The sequence below is a fragment of the Cryptomeria japonica genome, chromosome 8 (genome assembly GCF_030272615.1).
Source record: "Cryptomeria japonica chromosome 8, Sugi_1.0, whole genome shotgun sequence".
NCBI lineage: Eukaryota > Viridiplantae > Streptophyta > Pinopsida > Cupressales > Cupressaceae > Cryptomeria > Cryptomeria japonica.
The window spans coordinates 448,858,824-448,883,849 of NC_081412.1; positions in this window are offsets into that span (position 1 = coordinate 448,858,824).

Here is a 25,026-nt window from a genome sequence, read left to right on the forward strand (position 1 = left end):
GTTTTTAATTACCTAAGATATTCAAAACTTCAATCCTCAAAGTTATGTCTTCATTACCATTTTATATTACCAGTAGATCAACATATCTCCCAGAGACCATGGGCAAGCCTTGACATTATTCAACCCCGCTCATTCACAAATCAAGAAAATTATAAAGGGAATTTTCTTACAAGTGATAGAACTTTATAAAATTCAAGAGATGTCCTTTGAACAATGCAAGACTATGAAACCATTTTCAGCAAAGGAAATAGATTGTCATATTCCTAATCCCCTGCAAATTCATACCCTTTCAGACATCAGGGTATCAGAAACAAAAGGTGTCATACATAATTGAGGATGTCTTATCCTCGAGCCTTGTTACCCAGACTTAAGTATTAGATTTAGATTAGAATTTAATTCCAATAATGATGTAGTAAGTTACATGTGGATAAAATAATATTTTCTAGATTCGATGTGTTCTTAATTTATTTTTATGCAGAGAGTTTGATGTCTCTAGATAAATTTGTTCCAATCAAGTGCAAGTTCCTAGGCTACCTTCCTCCCATAAAATTGGTGTTTGTGAACAGGAAAATTATAGATGCTAACTTCGGACATATTGATCTATTAAAAAGGTTTTTTCCAACCCCACACATGATCATTATGCCAAAGTCACAGTTCCTTATGGGAACAATTCTATAGAAATGATAAGGACCCAATGGCCTATATCAATGAACAATTGTCAGATAAACCTAGGAAAGGGCAATAGTTGGAGGAACTAAAATTGATTCATAGAAACCTAGTACATATGAATGCTAGAGATTTGGTTACACTCCTAACTAGAGTGGATGGATTACCAGATGCCAAGTAATTCCAACCATGGATGCTCCCCTTCATTAAGACTATTGTGGATAGAAGAGAATATATTAACTAGGGTAATATGATTAGTGATAACTTGAATGAACAACTAGTCCAGATGAAGAATGACCCAAGTGTTTGAATCAATGAACACTGAGAGGGGGGGGGGGGTGAATCAATGTTTTATAATTAGAAAACTTATTAAATTGATCCTTAAACCAGTGGATGCATAAGAAAGAAACTAAAATACAAAAACTCAAAACAAACAACCAAACAACCATAACACTGGAATTTTTATGTGGAAATCTAGAAAGGAAAAAACCACGTGGGGATTTGAACCTGCAATATAATTATACTATGGCCAGGAGCATGATAATATTAGATAAGGGAAATGGACTTTCATTCAGGCATACTGCCTAGAGCTCACTTCACAATTACAAAAGGGCTACAACCCAAAGGAAGGATCATTGCCTTACAGGCTATTGAAAATGATTACAATAATGAGTGAACTAAAGTATATCATCCAAACATGTCAAAATGTAGTTCCAATTAGGCTCGGATCATCTTCTGCAATTGATTTGTCTTTATGTTTTCCTACTATGTCTATCACCAGACCACCAAAACCTTCATTCAAATTCACCAAACTTGCAAATTTGCTCATACAGATTTTTCTACTCATGACACACACCAAAATTCTCATTCATATTGATGGTATATATCCTCTCCAACAAAAAGGATCGTTTACCATGTTAGCTTCCAAAAACCGCATAACACGCAACATGACTTGATCACCAAGTTAGCTCAATCCATCCACAAATCCAAATGTGAACTAAAACAAGATGATAATAAGATTCCCATAAGTCATCCCAATCACCTCAAACATGAAACTAATCACCAAAATCAACCCTAAGATTCTGCAACACACGATACACCATAATAGCTCTATTCTAATTGAATTACTAGATATCGGACCTTTAATCATGTTCATGAATCAATGTCAGATATCAATATAATGAGATAATCTACCTTGAACCTTGAATCAACTACCTTGATTACCGCAACCAAAATTACATCACCAAAATCAAGATATGCACAATCCATCGGTTATTGTGTTCCACCTTCCAGACTTATGCCTCATGAATACTAGGACTTATGGTAAATCAAATCTATGTACACTGGATGGGAATTATTGGATGTTTCCATCAATGACAACCCCTAAGCATCTTCCATGCATCATTCTTCACCGGAACAGTGTCTCTTGCCAACAATCTCCCTCTTTGGCATTGATGGCAACACTGTGAAAAATAAATTGTACACTCAAGACTGCAGAACTTCAAAATTCCAAAATCACCAAGAATGTACAAGCTCCCCCTAAAATTTTACACCATTTTCACTCTTCTCTCTCCCCCTTTGATAGCAATGCCAAAGATAGGGATCTGCCAAAACTTATATACAAGGATATGTACAACTACTCACAAAAACTTGAAGATATCTGCAGAAATTGTCTTAAGGAACAGCAAATAGTTATCCCATACTTTCTTCAAACTCTCCAAAATGTTGATCATGTCATTGAAGAGATAGGAATACACCTCTACTCCTCTCCTGACTGCCAAAATAGGCTTATTCAGTGCATCCTTAGAATATTGCATGCTACTCATCAATGAACCTATCTGGGTAGTGATAAGACTTCTTACTTCTGACACTCTACCCAAAATTCTTTCCTTCTCAGCTCCACCGGTTGATGTTGTTTGTGACATGGGTGGAGGTACCGGCTTCTGCATACCAAAGGTAGGTGTAGACTGAGACTACTTAGGCTTTGATTGCTTCAAAGGGATGGAAACAGGTTTTGACTTCTTAGGCTTTTCCTTGTCCTCCTCCTTCAATATGTTTTTCTCTCTTTCCCTTTGCACAGCCTCCTTAGATATGCCCATTTTCTCTGCTATCTCCTTAACCTCCTTTCTTACTTTCCTCTTTATTGTCAGTCTAGTAAACTTCTTGTGCAAATAAAGATCTTTTTCGTTGCAGGTACCGAACCTTTCTTCCTTATCATCCATCAATTGACTCAATAGGTGTTGAGCATATGCATCAAGTCTATTTGCATGCACTTCATACCCATGGGCATGATCCAAACAATTCTCAACTCAATCGCCTCTATGTGAAATTGGTCCTTATCAACCATAAAGCAAATGGTTTTCTCATACTTCTCAACAATCTCTTTAGGGATCCTCTCTCTTCTTTGCATTGATACTTGAAAGGATTTGAAATATCCCCACAAAGAAAATTTATATGCGACTATGTCACCCAAACCCTGAAAACCTTCCTTTATTTGAACTACCACCAGTTTATCATAGCCCCATTGAGTCTTTCTAATACTGAGGATTTTATTCCAGAAATACAGTGCTAAACAAAGAATCATGGAACCAAATTTAAAAATAGGTTTCTTGTCTTGCTTTATCTTCTTCAGATTGCTTAATAGCTCACTGAGAAGAACTACACAAAGATCATACCTCTTGTTATCCTTTAGCATTTGATAAGCTACAAATATAGTAGTGTCGAATACATAATTTTTCCTTCTGGATTGGTACATGTTGTATCCCATCAACATCGAGGCAAATATTACATCATATGATATCATTAATTGTCATCAACCTATTGTCATGTTGCGATCCAGTAACAGTTTTCACTATAGTGTTATGAACTTTTCTTAGATCGAGGATCTCACCAGTTGCATTCAAATAGGTAACTTCTTGAATGGCTAGCTTCATTATCTTATGAGGTCGGTATAGCCATATGAAATCATCATAGATTTGGCTCAGGATGTATCAGACCCATTCGGGTTCATCAAACATTGAAAAATGAATAAACTGGATGAAACCTTTATCCTATAATGACTTGAATTATGGCTTCAAATTTTCCATTACATTCATCATATGCTTGGTATACAGTGATAGCATATCCACATTTCCAATCTCTTTGATGTTACAGTGGATATATGCCCTAATATCTTCACTATGTAGCACACCATACAAGACAAAGAAAAAAGCACCTTCCAAATCATCTTCAATAGATTTGAATGGATGCCCCTTGAATACTGACCTTTCTCTCTCAGTAATCTTGAGAACAAGTGGAGTCAATGCACCAGATGCAAATGCCATTTCAAAATTAGGGTATGAAAGGCTATCTCACAAACGGATAAATACCTTTTGATTCTCAATTGAATACAAGGAATCATTGACTGGTCACTTCAAGCTCTACTATGAATTCTTGATCTCATTCGCTTCACTCTTTTGCACTTCCTCTATGCTTGCAATGTGAAGAATGAATAAGTAAAATTCCTTTTTATCTTCTGAAAACCTAACTTTAAGTTGTAATAAATGCACAACCCTAAAAGCTTCCGGATACCTTGCATCTTTAGGAATTCATTACCAGATACTCAAACCGCCATGAAATCTTCTAGATATCAACTACATAGCTAATCTCCATCATCTGCAACCATCCTTGACTAGATATAGATCTCCAAAAAGGAGGTTCTAAATATTTTCATGAAAAACCTCCCCTGAAGGCCAAAGTGCCTTACCTACCGGATGAGGTTCCAGCACCGAAATCAGGTGTGGAGACATTCTACCCATTTGAATCTTCCATTTTAACCCACATCTTCTTATGTCGATCTCTGATCTCTTCCACTTTATATTTAGCCTTTTCATCTGATTTATTCTTGTCTACCAGAGCATTCCTACTTCTGCAATATCTTGCAATATAACTGGGTTTGTTGCATGCATGACAAACAACACTTCTTTGTATAGGCTTGAAGTTCATCTGATTTGGTCTCATCCTGCATTGGTTAGAAATGTACCCAAACATTCCACAAGCATAACATCTCTTATTCTAAAAATTATTTATCATTGTTCTACACATGTTTGACATATGACCAAATTTGTTGCATATGAAATATTAAATGATAAAGGTAGATCCATTATTCATCACATTATTAATCATCCCATTATTCATCTTACTTCTACATTGATTTTCCATATGACCAAATTTACCATAAACAAAACATTTACCATTGAATTTATAGGCATTAGGTTGTCTTACCAGAGGTTTCTTGTCCTTCTGATGATTGCTTTGTCCAAAATTGAAGAATTCACCTTTCTCAAACCCAAGTCCTCGCATGTCTTTCCCATGTCTCTGAATTTCCAACATCTCATCAAACTAGGCTGAACTAGCTTTAATTTTCCTTTGTACTTGATAGAACTAGAAAGCTCATCTCTTAGAATTATGATTTTCCTTTCAAGTTCTTGTCCATCATTCTTGAATTTCACTAGTTCAAGATTCAACTGATCATTCTCATATGTCAATCTGCAACATTCATTAGATCTATCCTTCAACAACTAAGTCATATTTTCTTCACTCTTCTTTTGGTCTTCAATCTCCTTTTGTTAGCTTCATCACAATGGATTGCATCTCATTCTTCAGGGTTGCGTTATCTCTAGAAAGCTTCTCACATTCATCTGTCTTTTCTTGTAGGGCTTGATTGTCAATTTATTCTTCTTTCTCCTTGAGTTTCTATATCAGCTCCTTTCTCTTTTCTCTAGAAGTTCTCACTCTATCTTTTAATGTCTCAATGAAGTCTTCAGCTACATTCAAATTTATTTTTAGAGAACTCGCTTCATTTCTGGCTGCATCAAGATCTTCAAATGCCACACGAAGTTGTCTCTGCAAACCAAAGTCCATTGATTTAATCTTTTGGGTCTTTCTCAAGTTGTTAGGATTCTTGTGAGGAACTAGGCTTTGATACCAATTGTTGGAATCAATGAACATTGAGAGGGGGGGTGAATTAGTGTTTTACAATTTGCAAACTTATTAAATTGATCCTTAAATGAGAGGAGGGGTGAATCAGATAAACTCACAATCCAATGTTCTAATCAGATTCAACCTCGGTAGAACTTACTTGACATGCAACTATGACTGTAAATCATTCAAACTCATAAACTGATAAACTTGAAACATCAAAACACATTTAACATCAAATTTAATGTGGAAACCCAAATAGGGAAAAACCATTGTGGGATTCCAGACCCACAAAGAAAATATACTCTTTTAGAGTATGCTTGGTTAAAAGCCAATCCTATTAAAGATTACATAAACACATTGCTATATGTGACCCGGTCAAGGGATTTCCCTCAGATCTATCGGAATCTTGCACTTTGTTAGAAGTGACCTTGTCAAAGGATTTCAAACACTCAATTAGAATGTTACCTTGCTAGAGGATTTACAAATAAGACTGTTAGGTCCACTCGATTAAGAGATTTCTTGTCACTTACAAAAATAAATAATAGTAATAAAATATATTTGCAACTTCACATCTGAAATGTTATAGCAGACTCTATGTGCTCAAAATAATCTTATCATAAGACTTATCTTCCTCCTTGTTGGGCTTCTCACTCTATTCTTCAATCAGATCTTCAATCTTCTATACTCTATAATCACTTTAGCAGCATCGGTGTTCTTCTATTTGCCCACATCCATTGTTCATCAACTTTTCCTTATTTATAAGCAATTCCTAACTGCTTAATCTCCTTAATCACATTTCCCATGATTAATATTAGCCATCAGATCTTCAAACTTGACAAGGTTCATTGAATCCTTTGAACTGAAAAATGTTTTATCTTGCCTTGAAACTTGTATTCCTTCCTTGGTACTTGTGCTTAGTTATGACCGTTCAATCTGTGTTGTAGATCTAACTCTTGAATTTTCATTGTCGTTGATCCTTAACAAAATTCTTGCACGATATTCCAATCTTCTATAAATCTCCATCTCATTGGCATCCTTCATTTAATAATGTATTTATTCATCCAATGCATTCTATTACTGCTCGGTTGATGCTCGGTTAATTCTGAACTTTACTCGGTAGACATTATGTATTCATCTTGGTTACTATCTCGGTAGCTTTTCTTGCTAACGACACTCGGTGACTTATTTCTTCTTTAACCGACATCGATAACCTTGGAATTTACCAACTGGCTCCTTGCTCGGTAAAATAGAATAGTATCAAAGCTTTACTCATTCTATTGCATGAAATATTTTCTCCTTCTTATTCAGTCTTCGAATACACATATATAGGTATCAAAACAATCAAAATAACATAATCTCATCATTGTCTAACTCGGAAATAGTTGCCCATTGAATAACTTATTACTCCCCTTCATTTTCACATTCTTTCTGTGTAATTTCCTGACATCTTTATACTCATCAAAACATACTCTTTAAGACATGGCAAAATCATACTGAATCAGAAAATTAATTGCTTGACATCAATGACAAAATAATATTATTAAGACAGTAATCATCCTTTATCAATTATATCATCAATCTCCAACAACCTTCTCAATATCATCATACCAACAAACTTAATGCAATGCCAACACTTCAAGTGCCACACTAAGTTGTCTCTGCAAACCAAAGTCCATTGATTTAATCTTTTGGATCTTCCTCAAGTTGTTAGGCTTCTTCTTAGGAACTAGGCTCTGATACCAATTGTTGGAATCAATAAACACTAGGAGGTGGGGTGAATTAGTATTTTACAATTTACAAACTTATTAAATTGATCCTTAAACCATCGGATGCATAAGAAAGAAACTAAAATGCAAAAACTTGAAGCAAACAACCAAACAACCATAACACCAGAATTTTTACGTGGAAACCTGGTAAGGGAAAAAACATAGTGGGATTTGAACCCACAATATTATTATACTATGGCTAGAAGTATGATAGCATTACATAAGGAGAATGCACTTGCATTCAGGCACACTGCCTAGAGCTCACTGCTCAATTACAAAAAGGGCTACAACCCGAAGGAAGGCTCACTGCCTTACAGGCTATTAAAAATGATTACAATAATGAGTGAATTGGAGTATAGCATCCAAACATGCTAAAATGTAGTTCTGGTTAGGCTCAAATTATCTTCTGCAACTGATTTGTCTTTCTGTTTTCCTACTATGTCAGTCACCAGACCACCAAAACCTTCATTCAAATTCACCAAACTTCCAAATACTCTCATACATACTTCCCTTCTCATGACACACACCAAAATGTTCATCCATATTGAGCTTATATGTCCTCTCCAATGAAAAGGTTGGCTTCCAAAAATTGCATAACACGCAACATGAAACGTGTATCACCAAGTTAGCTCAACCCGTCCACAATTCTAAATGTGGACCAAAAAAACATGATAATTAGCTTCCCATAATTCATTCCAATCACCTCGAACATGAAACTGATCACTGAAATCAACCCTAAGATTTTGCAACACATGATACACCACAATATCTTTGTTCTAACTAAATTACCGAATACCAAACCTTTAATTTTCTTCATGAATCTGTTGGCATTTTGATGATTATGTTGTGATTGTCATTGATGGACACACACTTGCTATGAGATCACTTTGAGAATGTATGAATTATGCTCAACCGGTAATTGTTCTAAACTGGTATCATGTTGTAGTCTTTAGACTACTGTTCTTATGCAGAAAGTGTTTACTGATCTCAAGTGGTATAAAGACCCAAGCAGCAAAGAGAGATCAAGCGGTTTAAGGATCTTAAGTGGAGCAGAGAAAAGGAGCTAGAAGTGGCAGTTATCTTTTTCCCAGTCTTCAATTTTTGTCAACCGGTAATCCGTTAAATTGGTATTACTCTAAGTCACCAACCGGTAACCAAAAATTCGGACAAACCGGTAATACTCTGTGATGAGTTACCAACCGGTATATTTTTGTGATGAGTTACCATCCACCAACACTTTGACGGTGATTTTATGTCGTGTTATCAAATTTGTTTAGATAAAATGAACCTAGGAACTTGTAATGAAATCCTATTGGACTGACATGAAATCGGATTCCTTTTAAGGACATCATGTCTAGGGTTTTGTAATAGAGAGAGAGTATGCGAGTTTAGCTGTTAGGTTTTGTAGTGGTTGAAATAAAACTTCTTGAATGTGCGACCTTAACTGAGAAGATCAAGTCTGTGAGTTGTAATAGAGTAAGGAGTTACTGAAGACTGAAGTAATGCTGAAATGCATTAGCTATGAGCTACAATGGATCTAATCAAGCAGACTGTGCCATTTTCTACATCATTCACTTATTGATTACTCACATCTTTGGCAAGCTAGAAACCCTTAACCGGGTAGGCCCAAAAAAGCCTTTGTAAATCCTCTAACAAGGTGGTTCGCATCTGTGGATCTGAAATCCTCTCACAAGGTAGTCTTTAATTGGACTTATCTCCTAACAGAGATTGAGATTCCTAACAGGATCTGTTCTGGTAAAGAACATTGTATGACCTTAACCGGTCTGGTTACTATTCTGCAAATAGTTACTTGTGAGTTTCATCTCACCATGGTTTTTCCCATTTGGGTTTCCACGTCAAAATCTCTTGTGTTATGGTGATTGTGCTTCTGTGGGTGAATGCATTATTTTCTATTTGGTTTGCATGTGTGTTAACTAGTTTGTTTGCTAAACTGCTTTACCGGTTTACTGCTAGACTATTAAAGTGTTTAAGTACAGGATTTTTTGGTATACTAATTCACCCCCCCCTCTTAGTATTCATCAATTGGTATCAGAGCCAACCTTTCTATAAGTCTAACCACTTGGAAAGCGATATGGGGTAATACACTGTGAGGAAACTTACTCATCGGCTCACTCAGTCTGAGCAAGCCTATGATGAACTTATGGTCAAATATAAGGCCTCTCAGGTAAAAAGAAGAGAGCATGCTGAAAAAATGATGGAGCTAACTGAAAATAGTTCCTCTGATGAAGCGGACATAGAAGCCCTAATTCAAGAAGTTGAAAAACTAAATGAGTCCAATGCCAACCTAAGAAGGGAACTTGAAGGTCTAACTATCAGAATGTGTCAAGAGCTTGAGAACCGGAGAAAAGATGAAGATCTGGTAAAAGACAAAGATCATGAGATCTCCAAGCTAAAGCAAGAGATCAGTGCACTTACCGCTTATCTTCATGGAAGCAAAATGGAAAAAGAAGAAGTGAAAGGTGAACTAAACATGGCTATCTTTGAGAATACAACCTTGAAGGAATCCAAAGCTACCATTTCCAAAGAAATCACTGAGTCAAAGGAAATACTTGCCAAATTCATAAGAGCTATGTCAAGCTAGAGCAAAAGCTTGAATCAGTTAAACTGGTAAAGAATACCAATGGACTTGGTTTCTCTGAATATGAGGAAGGTGAGACCTTTGGAACAAAAAGTGGAGCATCAAAGAAATAACCGGCATCAAAGGATAAAGGTAAGCAAAAGTTCAAACATGTTTGCTTAACTGTCTCAAGGAAGGACACACTGCTAATGTATGTAGAAGTAAGGCTTACAATAATTTTCCTTATTTTCTAAATGATAAGCCTAGATCCAATAGATTAAATGGTAATTGTTATGCATGCAACAAGTTTGGGCATAGAGCATTTGAATGTAGGTCTGTCATGCACAATACCAGAAGGTATCCTCAAAGGAATCAAGGAGTTTTTCTTGAACCCTCTGGGAACCATAACCCAAACCGGTTTAATACCTATAGTCATCAGTCAGGTAGCGGTGTCTATCAAGCGGCAATCGGATGGAGAGAAATTTGTGTGATTTTTCATGGTCATGGTCACACTACTGCAACATGTAGAAGGAAGAATGGAAACATGAATAATGGACCTTGGAGAGTACCTAGAATGGTTTGCTATCACTGCAACAAACCGGGTCATACAACAAGCTTCTGCAGAAGTAGAAAGAATATATCGGATGATATACCAGTCACTCTGAAAGGAAAAATTGATGTTGAAATTGTTCAAGAAGATATGAAGAAAACCTGGAAGAAGAAGCCAGAAGAAGTGATTCAAGAAGAACCAGTTTCTGCACCCAATGTGGAAATCGTTGAACTAGCAAACTAAGCATTAGAAAAGCTTAGGGGGAGAAAACAGTGAAATATCTCGAACCCCTGGTTGACACTAGTAAAAGACCTTAACTAGTATGAGATACCTGTCAAATTGGTAGAAGACTGGAAACGGTATAAGGCAAAATTAGGGTTTACGCCCTAATAGTAGAGCATTTATTATGGTAAGTGGAGAATATGTTTAAAAGAAATTTTTAACTCATTTCTCACTATCATTTTTTTTGAGCAAAGAATTTTTCAAGTGCAGAGCGAAGAAATGCGATTTACATTGCGATTCAAAGAATTTATCAAAATCCTGAAGAAGAATCTAAAGCAAACATTTGTTGGAGAAGTGTAGAATGCAAAGTGGTATTTCAGCAACCGAAGGAGTGTGTAGCAAATTTCAAATTGTGAAGCCCTAAATTTTGATCTACGAAGGTATTTTCAAAATTCCCTATTTATCATGGCTTCAGCATCACATGCTAGCTCTACTGCACCCATTGATTCTATAGACTTCATTCAACGAAAGGAAAAATACAATGCCCTATCTCAAATACCCGTTGGTGTCATAGTGGAAGAAGGCATTTTAGATTTCATTGACTGCAAGATTAAAGACCTAGGATCTCTGATGATCCATTCCCAGTTGAGTCTGTTCTGCGGAAAGGATAAGAAGATTAAACCAGAATTTTGCATTCTAAAAAAGAAGAAACTTCACAACACAACCTATTTTCTTGAAGAATTTTTGGATGATCACATTCAAATTATTCTGAGCAGAGTACACGGTGATAAGATGTACGTAGAGTGGATGCATGATATCACACTAGAAATGATTCATGTCATCACTGGTTTCTACAATGTCGGTGAAGTGCCAACCCTAAGAAAGATTAGCAAGACAAAAATGACTAAGCTCACCGATTCTATGAGCGATTCACGAGGAATGACTGTCAATTCAATCAAGGATGATCTTGTCAAATATGCATGTATGGTGATAGGATACCGGATGTTCCATGCTAGCAGAATCAACTCTGTCTTTGTTGTAGCGATAAATGCCGCCTACAGGATGATCAAGGAAGATGCATTGTTTGATCTGTGCACTGGTATGCAAAGACAACTTTTGTTGAACCTCAAGTCGATCAAATAGGACAATGCCTTGAAATTTAAGTTTGGACAACTATTGGTTGGGTTGTTCTTCTACTTCCAAGGCTATTTTCCAGGAGTAGGTGATATTCAGTGGTCTACTGACCAACCGGTGACAAAGAAAATCAAGGAAAGCATACAAGAGGTTGGAACCGGTTATTCGGAAGTGTTGAACAAATACTTTGATGAGTTCAGATGAAAAATGAACCAAAGGGTAAGAATATCTGGTGATATAGTCAAAAAGTATGAGGAAGACATCTGCTTCACCATCAAAGTTGATGAGTGCCTAATGGAGGCGGTTGAGCCTAGACAGGAAGAAGTGGAACCAATGGGATATGAGGTAATGAATGACATGTTAGATGGGTATGCCTCTACCCTAATCACCTCACCCCTTGATCCAAAGGAAAAGAGAATTGACACCTATTTGGAAAGGGTTGCACTGGTTCAAGAACCCTTAGTAAAGAAGGTAAAGGCAGTGCCTTCAGCATCGGCACTGGTTACCATAGCAAGTCCCAAAGTGACCAAGCGGTCACCAGCAAAGAAGAGACCGAAAGCGGCACCCACCAAAGTCTTTGAGAGGAAGCGGAAGACAAAAAGAAATACACCAGACTCAGAGGACACTATCTCTAAAGAATAGCCTAAGAAGACTAGGTAAACAAGGAAAAAGACAAAGAGTGAACCGGAAACATCTACACCGGTAAATATTGATATTTCCTCTTACAAAACTTTGACACGTTGTTAAAGAACAATTAAGAATATTAGAACAAAAGTACTGGGTGATTTGAAAGAGTGCTTTGATGATTTTAATGATAATGAAAAGAAAGAAGTTGAATAGGAAGTTATCAATTATTTATGTATTAATGACCGGTGGCCATCAGAAATTAAATCTGAGACACCTGATTCTTTGTATAATTCTTTAGACAATAAGTGGCACATTGCCATAGAAAAGGAACAAGAAATAAGAGAGGAAGTATTTTCACAATACTTTCCTGATGTGCCTAAAATAGAACTGTATGAAGTGGTGGAGAAATATAAGGGCCTCTTCTTCATGAGAAGAAGAAGACTCCTGCTATTGGAAGGAAAAGTTCCAGAAGTGGTCAAAGCTACCCACTCCCTTGCTCAATCAGCTTTAAGACTGCATGAAGTGGCTGAAGCCAACAGGAAAGCAAAGCAAGAATTGAAAATCACTCAACCGGATGAAGTATACAACAGTGAAGGAGAATTGGTCACCACTCAAATGGAACCAATTGATGTCGATGCCTTAAATAGTGACAATGTTACTCCGGATGCACTAATAGAAACAAAAGATCAGGAGAAATAGGAAGAAGACAAGAGAGAATAGGTAGAGGAAGAGAAGAAGAAACAGGAGATAGAAAAGACAAAATAGGCAGAACAGGAAAAGAAGAAAGAGGATGAGAAGAAAAAGAAAGAGGAAGAAAAGAGAAAAGAAGAGGAGAATAAGAAACAAGAGGATGAGAAGAAGAAGAAGGAAGTGGAAAAGGAAGAGGAGAAGAAAAAGGAAGAGGAGAAGAAAAAGAAAGAGGAGAAGAAAAAAGAAGAAGAGGAGAGGAAGGAAGAGGAGAAGAAAAAGGATGAAGATGAAGAGAAGCAAAAGAAGGCAGAAGAAGACAAGAAAAGAGCCAAAGAGAAAGAAGAAGTGGCACAGAGCACTCAGATGGAGACTCCAAAGGCAACTGGTAGTCAAGCCAAACTAGCTAACATTACCAGTCCTATTGACCTTCAGTCTGCAAACAAATCAGAGCTACTGATGAACATTAATCTTTCTCAAGAGTGATTGGATGCTCTAAGGAGGAAAAGGGAGGAATATGTTATCCAAATTGTGGTAGAAACACTCACCAACTTGATACCCAGTACAAACCTCCCCAGTACCGATTCCTCACTTTCCCAACTAAAGCTTCTATGTACAGTTGTGGAAGACCAAGTCCAAAGCTAGAAGAAGTTACAGAAACAAATGCCAAAAAGGAGCATGAAAAGGCTCTGAACATTGCCGTAGTGAAGAAGTTGAATGAGCTTCAGTCAGAACTTCAGAAGGCACAAAAGGACATCTAAGATGCAATGGACGAGGGCAATCTACTACTCAGCAAGATTTGTCAACCTCATTTATTATGTGATGATGTGCTCACTCAGAAGGACAAACTGCAATCTGATATGCAGTCATTTATTAGCACCTTCAAGATGCCATATGATTCCTTCTCCACATATGGACAAACTGCTCACCGGTTTCAAATTCAATCTGCAAGACTAGAGGCAGAGATAAGCAACCGGACACATAATTTGCAGGAACTTCAACTGATCCTACTTCCAAGATTGCAAATTCTCCAGAAATGCTACCTCAATATAGATGCCCTAACGGTTACTCAAGAGATGAGTACCATGGATGTCATGGAGGAGTAGGTTTATCAGATACAAACGGAGAATGAGGTTGTTGCCTCATTGTTTGAATCATGGTCTTTATCCATGAAGACATTTATGCAGAATTTTAAATCAGTTTTTGACAAGTTTCACTCTTTATTGTCATAAACTTTTTAAATCGGTTTTTAATGCTAATGGAATAGGGGTTTTTTCAGCTGTACTTTGTCATTGTTGGCAAAGGGGGAGTAGTATTTTGTATTTAAAATTTTGATGCATGGTATGTCTAATTTCATGTCTATCTCTATAAGAAAGTAGTATACATTATATTTTATGCAAAAGGGATAGTGTATATGCTTAGGGGGAGTAATTTTACTTATGGCATAATTTTGTTGTAAAACACTTAGATGTCAAAAAATTTCCTAAGTGTTGCCATCAATGCCAAAGGGGGAGATTGTTGGCATTTTGATGATTATGTTGTGATTGTCATTGATGGACACACACTTTCTATGAGATCACTTTGAGAATGTATGAATTATGCTCAACCGGTATCATGTTGTAGTCTTTAGACTACTGTTGTTATGCAGAAAGTGTTTACCGATCTCAAGTGGTATAAAGACACAAGTGGCAAAGAGAGATCAAGTGGTTTAAGGATCTCAAGCGGAGTGGAGCAAAGGAGCCAGAAGTGGCAGTTATCTTTTTCCCAGTCTTCAATTTTTGTCAACCGGTAATTCATTAAACCGGTATTACTCTGAGTCACCAACCGGTAACTAGAAAGTTGGACAAACCGGTAATACTTTGTGATGAGTTACCAACTGGTATATTTTTGTGATGAGCTACCATCCACCAACACTTTGACGGTGATTTTCTGTCGTGTTATCAAATGTGTCTAGATACAATGAACCTAGGAACTTGTAATGAAATCCTACTAGACTGACATGAAATCAGATTCCTTTTAAGGACATCATGTCTAGGGTTTTGTAATATAGAGAGAGTATGCAAGTTTAGTTGTTAGGTTTTGTAGTGGTTGAAAGAAAACCTCTTGAATGTGCGATCTTAACTAAGAAGATCAAGTCTGTGAGTTGTAACAGAGTAAGGAGTTACTGAAGACTGAAGTAATGCTGAAATGCACTAGCTATGAGCTACAATGGATCTAATCAAGCAGACTGTGCCATTTTCTAGATCATTCACTTGTTGATTACTCACATCTTTGACAAGTTAGAAACCCTTAACCGGGTAGGCCCAGAAAAGCCTTTGTAAATCCTCTAACAAGGTGGTTCACATCTGTGGATCTGAAATCCTCTCACAAGGTAGTCTTTAATCGGACTTATCTCCTAACAGAGATTGAGATTCCTAACAGGGTCTGTTCTGGTTACTATTCTGTAGATAGTTACTTGTGAGTTTCATCTCACCATGGTTTTTCCCATTTGGGTTTCCATGTCAAAATATCTTGTGTTATGGTGATTGTGCTTCTGTGGGTGAATGCATTATTTTCTATTTGGTTTGCATGTGTGTTAACCGGTTTGTTTGCTAAATTGTTTTACCAGTTTACTGCTAGACTATTAAAGTGTTTAAGTACAGGATTTTTTGGTATACTAATTCACCCCCCGCCCCCTCTTAGTATTCATCAAAATCAACACCAGATATTGGGAACATGAGATAATCTACCTCGAGCCTTGAATCAATTGCCTTGATTACCACAACCAAAATTACATCACCAAAATCAAGATGTGCACAATCCATCAATTACTCTGTTCCGCCTTCCAGACTAATGCCTCATGAATACTATGACTAATGCCTCATGAATTACTCTATTCCGCCTTCCAGACTAATGCCTCATGAATACTATGACTTCTGGCAAACCAAAACTATGTACACTGAATGGGATTTATTGACTAAGTTTCCATCAATGACAACCCCTAAGCATCTTTCATGCATCAGTCTTCATCAAAATAGTGTCTCTTGCCAACACAAAGGTTCTACATGACTTCATATTTGGTATATCTGCTAGTTGCTCAAGCCACCTATCTAGGATTAAGGAAGAGAGGGTCACTCACTGATCCTAATGTCAAAATGTTTAACCACTACCCTCAATTGAATTTGGAAAAGAGTGAGAAGAATAACATGGTAGTGAGTGATGCTTTGTGTTTGTTTTAATAAGGATGTTGGAAGTAGAATTTGGGAAAAGGCTATCTCCCAATGCTATTGATATTAAGAAATGTGGAAGTTACTTTATTCAGTTCAATACCTTCACCTACATAAGGGTGGTTATATGCATTGTGGACCTAAATAAGTTGCCAAGATATCCCTATGATATGTTAGTTGCTTTAGAATTGTGTAGACAAGTGGGGGATGCCCACAAACTAATTGTAAACAAATATAATCCATCCTTCCAATTTCTTATCAGAGTAGGGGGAAATGCATGCTTAGATATGAAGGCGGCCAATAATGAAGGGCCTAAATTTGTATAGTTCTCTTTGAAACCACTGAACATTGGTAGGGATAGATTTGAACTTATAGGCACGGTAAGTCATGTGATTGGATCATATTTTAAACATGTACCTAATATAGAAGACAGCTAGGAAAACTATGTACATTATTATGAAGTGAGGTTTTAAGACTTTTGTAGATTAGATTTGGAACATTATAATGAATCCTATGGAATATGGATTTTAGATGAAGCCAAGCTAAGGATAATGAAAATTAACTACATCTACTATAAAACTCAAAGAGAAACTTTGATGTCACTATTCCAATGTTTATGTAACTCTCAAAGAAAGGGAAGATATGAAACATAGGGCCAATATGTCATTCACTAGACATAAGAGTGGGTCAGTAGCCATTACCCAATTCACCTCATTCCTCAAATACAAGAAAAACCATTACAACAATAGGAAGGAACTTCAAAAGACAAGTCGTATTCCTCTATTAAGCCAACCACTGCTACTCATCCAATAGGTCATTTAAGGATACTTATGGAGAAATTTCCATTGAAAATTAATAAATAGGCAAAAGAGAGGGAAGAAGATCAAAAGGATCCTTTATCGATCAATGAGAAGCCTAGAATGAATAAACATGTTACTGTTAGGAACCAGGAAGGACAACTGAGAGGGGGGGGGTGAATCAGTTGTCAATAAATTGCAACCCAAAATAGATTACTCCAACTTAAAAGTTAGTGTCGGTAAAATAGATTAACAGTTATAGAAATACAAGTACAACTTAATGCATGAAATAGAAAGAAAAACAACATCCACAACACATGACACGGATATTTTAACATGAAAACCTTGTAAGGGAAAAAACCAAGGTGGGAAACCTTATCCACAATCAAATGATACTTCTGCAGATAGTATGTGAATACAATAATGGGGTCTACACGTGCAGAAAGGACAACCGCCTAGAGCTCACTGCTCAATCATAAAATTAGGAGTCACACTAACTACACAGTTGGATGGTTAAATCCAATAATCAATGTACTACTTCAATTTAGCATCTTCAATGTTGGATTTAGTACCAGTTTAAGCTATGCGCGTGAGGACTAAATACCTTCATGACCTTTAACATTCTTTCCTTCAACCTTCAGATGATATATGTGCGATTCGCACAAGGATCTGCTTGTTTTTGCTCTTCACAATAATCTCAACACATACACTCACACACACCTCTTCCAAATAAGATCTTACAATTATTTATACAAAATCTAAGACCTAACCATTAGGTCGGCTCCCAAAAGATATTACATTTAAATCAATTACAAAATAAGTCTTGGTGCACTACAATATATTAGCCTCAATATATTTACACATTATCCAATCAATAAATCATTTCCAAAATGTGTCGTGCTGATCTGGAACATGTTTTCTTATGATGGTTCATAACCTGGACCTATCTGCCAATCAAGGCAAATATGTGAACCCGATCAGCCCAATATGGAAAATGTTGAATGTAAACATCCAATCCATATCTTTGACATAACCAAATGATGTCTAGATGATAGCAAGTCATAATCAACTTCCTGATTTGTCGGTGAAACATATATCGATAATTGTGCATAAGACAATATCCATACTAGGACCACAATGTGCCAGTTCATCAATAAACCAATATAACCAGAGTGCCAAACCAACAATGTAGACCTCCAGAAATATAAGTGTTGACATCAATGACAAAATCAATGCAACACATGATGAAGTCATCCATAACACCAACAATCGCCCCCTTTGGCATTGATGTCAACACTAGATGGAAAAACATCCAAGTGCCAAAAATAGAATGCCAACAATCTCCCCCTAAACAAATCAACACAAATTTTTGTACCAAAAACAGAAACAATATAACCAAAACTAAAATACATCTCTCCCCAATATTCAAACTACAATGTTTTTCCATAGACATCTCTCCCCCTTTGACATCAAATGCCAAAGCAGTTAAAAATCAAAATGTAACATACAATTAACTACTCCTCTTGAGTAGTAGCTCTCCTTCATCAAACCAAAAAAATATTTTTCTATTAGTCCCTACCGGTTTGATGCCAATCTGCATCATTTAAGTCTCTGTCAGTGGGGTGATTATCCCAAGCTTCTCTCTGAGATATTCAAATGTTTCCTTAGGAAAAGGCTTTGTAAAAATATTTGCAATTTGCTCTTTAGTGTTCACATAAACCAATCTTACTTCATTTGCTTCAACTTTTTCTTTCAGAAAATTATATTTAATAGAAATATGATTTGTTTTAGAGTGAAATACTGGATTCTTTGATATATCTATTGTTGTTGAGTTATCACAGTAAATAACTACCAATTCATTACATTTTACCTTGATATCCTTCAACATTTGCTTGATCCATAATACCTGAGTGCAATTAGCTATTGCTGCAACATATTCTGCTTCTATTGTAGATAATGATGTGCAAGTCTACTTCTTGTTGATCCATGAAACTAACCTTCAGCCAAGAAAGAATGTGCCACCAATGGTACTCTTTTTGTCATCCACATCTCCTACCCAATTTGCATCTATATATGTACACAACTCAAAATTGTCATCCTTAGGATACCATAAACCAAGATTTGTTGTGCCTTGCAGGTACCAAAAAATCCTTTTTACTGCAGTTTCATGATTTTATTTAAGATTGCTTTGAAATCTTGAAACAATACATACTGCATTCATTATATCAGGTATGGTTTGTGTCAAATACAGTAACCCTCCAATCATAAATTTCTACCTTGTCAGATTTATAGGTGTTGAATCATCCTTTGATGTCAATTTATCAGTTGTAGTCATAGGAGTGCTTACCGGTTTGGAGTTTTCCATTTTAAATTTCTTCAAAAGTTCCTTCAAGTATTTTGTTTGACAAATGAATATACATTTATCTGTTTGAGAAATCTGCAAACCTAGAAAAAATTTCATCTCTCCAATCATAGGTATTTCAAATTCTTCCTTCATATTATTAGCAAATTCTTTGCATAACTCTTCTTCTCCTCCAAAAATGATATCATCCACAAATACTTCAATAATCAAAATGTTATCATTGGTAATTTTGTTATACAAATTACTGTCAGCATTGCCTTTTGTGTATCCTAGCTTTAAAAGATATTTATCCAGTCTAGCATACCATGCTCTGGGAGCTTTCTTCAATCCATATAAAGCTTTTCTTAATCTGCAAACCATTTTCTTATTATCTTGTTAATGAAAATCCATCAGGCTGCTCAATATAAACTTCTTCTTCAAGATCTCCATTCAAAAATTCACATTTTACATCCATCTGATAAACCTTGTAGTTCTTGTGAGTTGCAAATGCAAGAAATAGTCAAACTGCTTCAATTCTGGCTACCAGTGCAAAGGTTTCACTATAACCAATTCCTTATTTTTGATAATAACCTTTACAAACTAATCTTGCTTTGTTTCTGATTACTTCATTGTCTTCATTCAGTTTAATTCTAAATACCCATTTAGTTCCAATTACATTTTTGTCTTTAGGTCGGGGAACTAATGTCCAAGTATTATTCTTTTCAATCTATTCTAATTCTTTTTCCATTTCTTTTATCCAATGTTTATCTTTATATGCTTCAACAACTGATGTTGGTTCAACTTGAGAGATTAAACATACCTCTTCATTTGCCAATCTTCCTCTAGTCATAACACCTTCATTTTTATTTCTAATTATCTAATTTTTTGAATGTTTCAATCTTACATACCTGGGTTTTTACTGATTTCCATTCACAGGTTGTTGTTCTTCAGTCACAGTTGAGTTCTCTGATGATGCCAGTTTGACTGGTTCTTCATTTTGTTCTGCATCCAAAGATATAGTGCCTCTTCCTTTGATCAAACAAGCTTTGTCATCTCCAAATCTTACTTGACCTCCATGATATTCCTGTAATGATAAGAATTTTCTTTTATCACCAGTCATATAATGCGAGAATCCACTATCAATGATCCATTCATCCTTTTCTTCAAGTTTTGTTGTTAATTCCTACTCTACCGATTTGACAATAGATGTCTATTGATCTTCTTTTATTGCAACAAATGCCCATCCACTATCTGTTGGATCTTCATCAGAATCATCTATAACACCTTGATCTGCATAGTAACATTACTTATCTTTGTTTTTCTTAGATTTGTATCTCTGATATTCAGGGTTAGGCTTATATGTTCTCTTTGCCCCATCTCTTAGTCATGAATGTCTATCAACACACCTAGACACCATATGACCAACTTTATTGCAATTAAAACATTTGAAAGGTGCTTTACCTTCATATTTACTTCATGTTGGACCTTTAGGCATCTTCCTTGCAAATAGTGCTTCAAGTTCTTCAAGTTCTTCATTTTCTCTTTTGATATATTCAAGTTCTTTTGCATAAAGTGCTTTCCAAATATATTTGTCAGATGATGATGATGATGCTTTGAAAGCTACATCAGTATTGACTGTAGCAACAGGACCAAATTCTTCAAGCTCAAATGTTGAAAGTTTTCCAACCAATGTATCTCTAGATACTGATGTATTAGGCATTGTTCTCAACTCATTAATAGCTGTCACTTTCATTTTGTAAGTTGGTGGAAAAGCTCTTAAAACTTTAGAAACAATTTCATCTTCACTTAAAGATCCTACACAACATTGTATTCCTAAAACAATTTCATTAACTCTTTCCATAAATGCAGAAATTCTTTCATCCTCTTCCATTTTTTAATTTTCATACCTGACCCGGTAACATTCCAGTTTTGCAATTTTGATAGTGGAATCTCCTTCATTCAATGTTTCAACTTTATCCCAAATAGCTTTTGTTGTAGATCTGTCTGATAATCCCATGATTTGTTGATCTTATAATGCGCTTAGAAGTGCTTCTCTTGCTTCACAATCATTCTCCATGTCTTTAGCCAAGGTTGGTGGATTAGGGTTATTCTGATTAGGAGCAACCTAGCCATCCTTTGTAACATCCCATATCTCTCTTCCAATGCAGTTCAGATGTGTCTCTATTCTGATCTTCCATATACCATAGTTAGTTCCATCAAGTTTGGGACTGTCCTTCCTGAAGATATTTTCTGCCATAGGATCTCCTCAAGTTGTTAGGCTTCTACAAAAAGAGGACTAGACTCTAATACCAATTGTTAGGAACCGGGAAGGACAACTAAGAGGGGGAGTGTGAATCATTGGTCAATAAATTGCAACCCAAAACAAATTACTCCAACTTAAAACTCAGTGTCGATAAAATAGATTAACAGTTATAGAAATACCAGTACAACTTAATGCATGAAACAAAAAGCAAAACAATATCCACAACACATAACATAGATATTTTGACGTGGAAACCCTGTAAGGGGAAAAACCACGGTGGGAAAACTTACTCACAATCAGATGATACTTCTGTAGATAGTATGTGAATACAATAATGGGATCTGTACATGCAGAAAGGCCAACTGCTTAGAGCTAACTGCTCAATCACAAAATTAGGAGTCACTGTTAGGGTTCCCACAGATACTGAGAGGGGGGGGTGAATAAGTATCTGACCGGTTATGAAATTTTCTTAAAACTAAATGTGCAGAATATAAAGTAACAGTATACCGGTATGCAAGAATTAATGTGAATAACAAAATCAAAAGCATCCACATGAAAAGAACACCATAACATAAGATGTTTAACGAGGAAACCCGGTGTGGGAAAAACCTTGGTGGGATTTGTGACCCACAATATTCACTTACTGGCCAATAAGAGAATATTACTTACAATAGGGGCCTACACATGTAGGAAGGCCAATTGCCTAGAGCTCACTGCTCAATAAGAAGTCACACTGACTTACAATGAGGATTTACACAAATCCAATATTTTGTACTGCTTTACAATAGCATCTTCAATGCCAGATTTAGTACTGGTTCTTGTTGTGTTCTTTGCATATACCCTTGACCTACAATTTGCACATTAGGTCTGCCTTATAATTTATTTATTGCATTCTATCCATATCCCACAAATGCCTACAATGATCTCTTTTATATACAAGAGTCATTTTACAATTTTCCAAGTTGGCTTACAATGATAAACAAAATATTACATATCAGAAATCCAGTCGGCCTCTGTGCCAGTATACATATTTCCTTTTGTGTCTATGTACATCTTCTGTGCTAGTGTACATCTTCTATGTCGGTGCCATTGTAGATTGATTTTGTTGATGTCGAAGCACTATTCTGTTTGAGTAATGCTTTGCCAGTATAATGTCTTGCCAGTGCCATAGGATTGCAAGGTTGCCTGTGTAATGCTTTGTCGATATAATGTCTTGCCGGTGCCATAGGATTGCAAGGTTGCCATCAATGACAAAACCTTCAATCACACACAATGTCCCATTGGAGTGTCCATATGCCAACAATCTCCCCCTTTGGCATTGATGGCAACACTCATGAGAAATTTCAAAAAGATATCCAAAAATGTGTATACCAAAAAATGTTACCAAAAATATGAGGACTCCCCCTAAGCATGTGATCCCAATGTTTTGAATTTTCTCATCTACTACTCCCCCTTTGGCATCAATGAAAAAGGTTAGTAGATTTGTAGTTGTACCAATTCATAACCTCAACCTTGTAGTTGGGTAGTTATTATCTGAAGAATATCTCCCAAAATTAAGTTTATACCATCCATAAACTTCTTGCTCTCCTTTATTGCTATCTTAGTTCTATGTACTGTACCGGTGAGATGCTGCAAGTGCTCTGCCAGTGTTTTGCTACCCTGTGTTAGTGCCTCTGAGATTTCCTTACGCAAAGATGCTAAATAGTCCAATCTTGGACTTAGTTTAGATCTCAAAAATTTTGCCTTGATTATTATTTTCTCTTTTTCTCTTTCTAATTTGAGCAATTCTTCCTCAAAATTTGTTATCTTTTCCTCAAAAACTGATAATGTATCGGGTGAGTTAACAAAATTATCAGCAAGTTTATTGATCTCTTCCTGTACCTTGCTCATCTTTTTGTCTACATCCGTGGTCAAAAATTTTATCTTACAGGTGTCTTTATACAGAGTTTTGTACTCTTTCAATAAATTGCAAAGTTCCGGTAGAAGTGTGTCAAATTCCCTGTTACACTTCTTTATTCCTTCCTCAAAGAATTTCTATTTCTCTTTTTCTACACTTTCCTTTAGAGTTTCTACCTTTGTTTGCTCAAAATTTTCAGAAATATATTTACAAAGTGTATCCAACTGGCCTAAAGAATCTTTGTTGGCTATATTACAATTTGGAGCTATTAATTTCAAAACTGGAATTGAATCATCTATTGCTTTATAGGCTTGTGAGCTAATAATCAGTTATTTTCTTGATAGAATCGAGAAATACCTCTATTACATTTGATGGTGACCCAGTAAACTGAGTGCCGGTGGAAGGGACCATGTTGGTATTGACCTCTGGTAGGTCTATTTGTGTCTCCATCTCTTTGAGCATAGTTTTCTCTGCATCTTTTCTTACCAGTGGTATCTGTTCTGGAACCTTTAGCTCTATTGGTTGCTCTGTTTGTGTTCCAAATTCCATCTTTTTCTCTGAATCTACTACCAGTTGCTCTTGGTTTCCTGTTGCCGGTTAATCTTTATTATCAGATTTATCTGTGGTATCCTTATCTACCACTATGTTGATTTTTTGAGTATCAACATTTACAGTATATAGGACTTCAGGATTAGGATTGTTATCCTCTGTGTCCATGCTCTCAGCTGCTAGTTGATCTTCTGCAGTTGTTTTTACTGGTGGAGTATTTAAAGGAGGTGGGGGTAAGTTGTCTCTAATCTTGATACTTGGCGGTCCACCAACTTTACCTTTCCCTTTGTCCTTTTGATATACCAGAATGGGCTAGGGATTCATATATTCTTCTTGTTTTTCTTTTTCAATCAAGAATCTATCCCAACCATCTTCTGTTTCAGTTGAAACTTCAGTAACTCTACCTGCCATTAATGATATTTTTCGGTGTGCAGTGGAAAAGACTATCTGGTTGGCCTGAGCTATCAAATCATCAATTTCCTTAGGTGAGTTGACCGAGTATACTGCAAGTAATTTTTCTATTTTAATTTTCTTATCCAACTCAATTATTTCTTGCCTTCTGGCCTCAAGTCTTTTATATAATTCATTAGGAATTTCATTTAGGACTTGCATCAAAAACTTTTTATACATTTCCATGTGTAGTATAACACTTTCCTCAACTTTTCCTTTCTCATCTTCTAATAGGGTGTCATAGATTTTCCCTATGTTTTTCAATTTACCTTCCCCAATGATTTCATTCAGTAATATGTCAAAAGGGGCCAAGTCAATGTCTGTCTTCTTC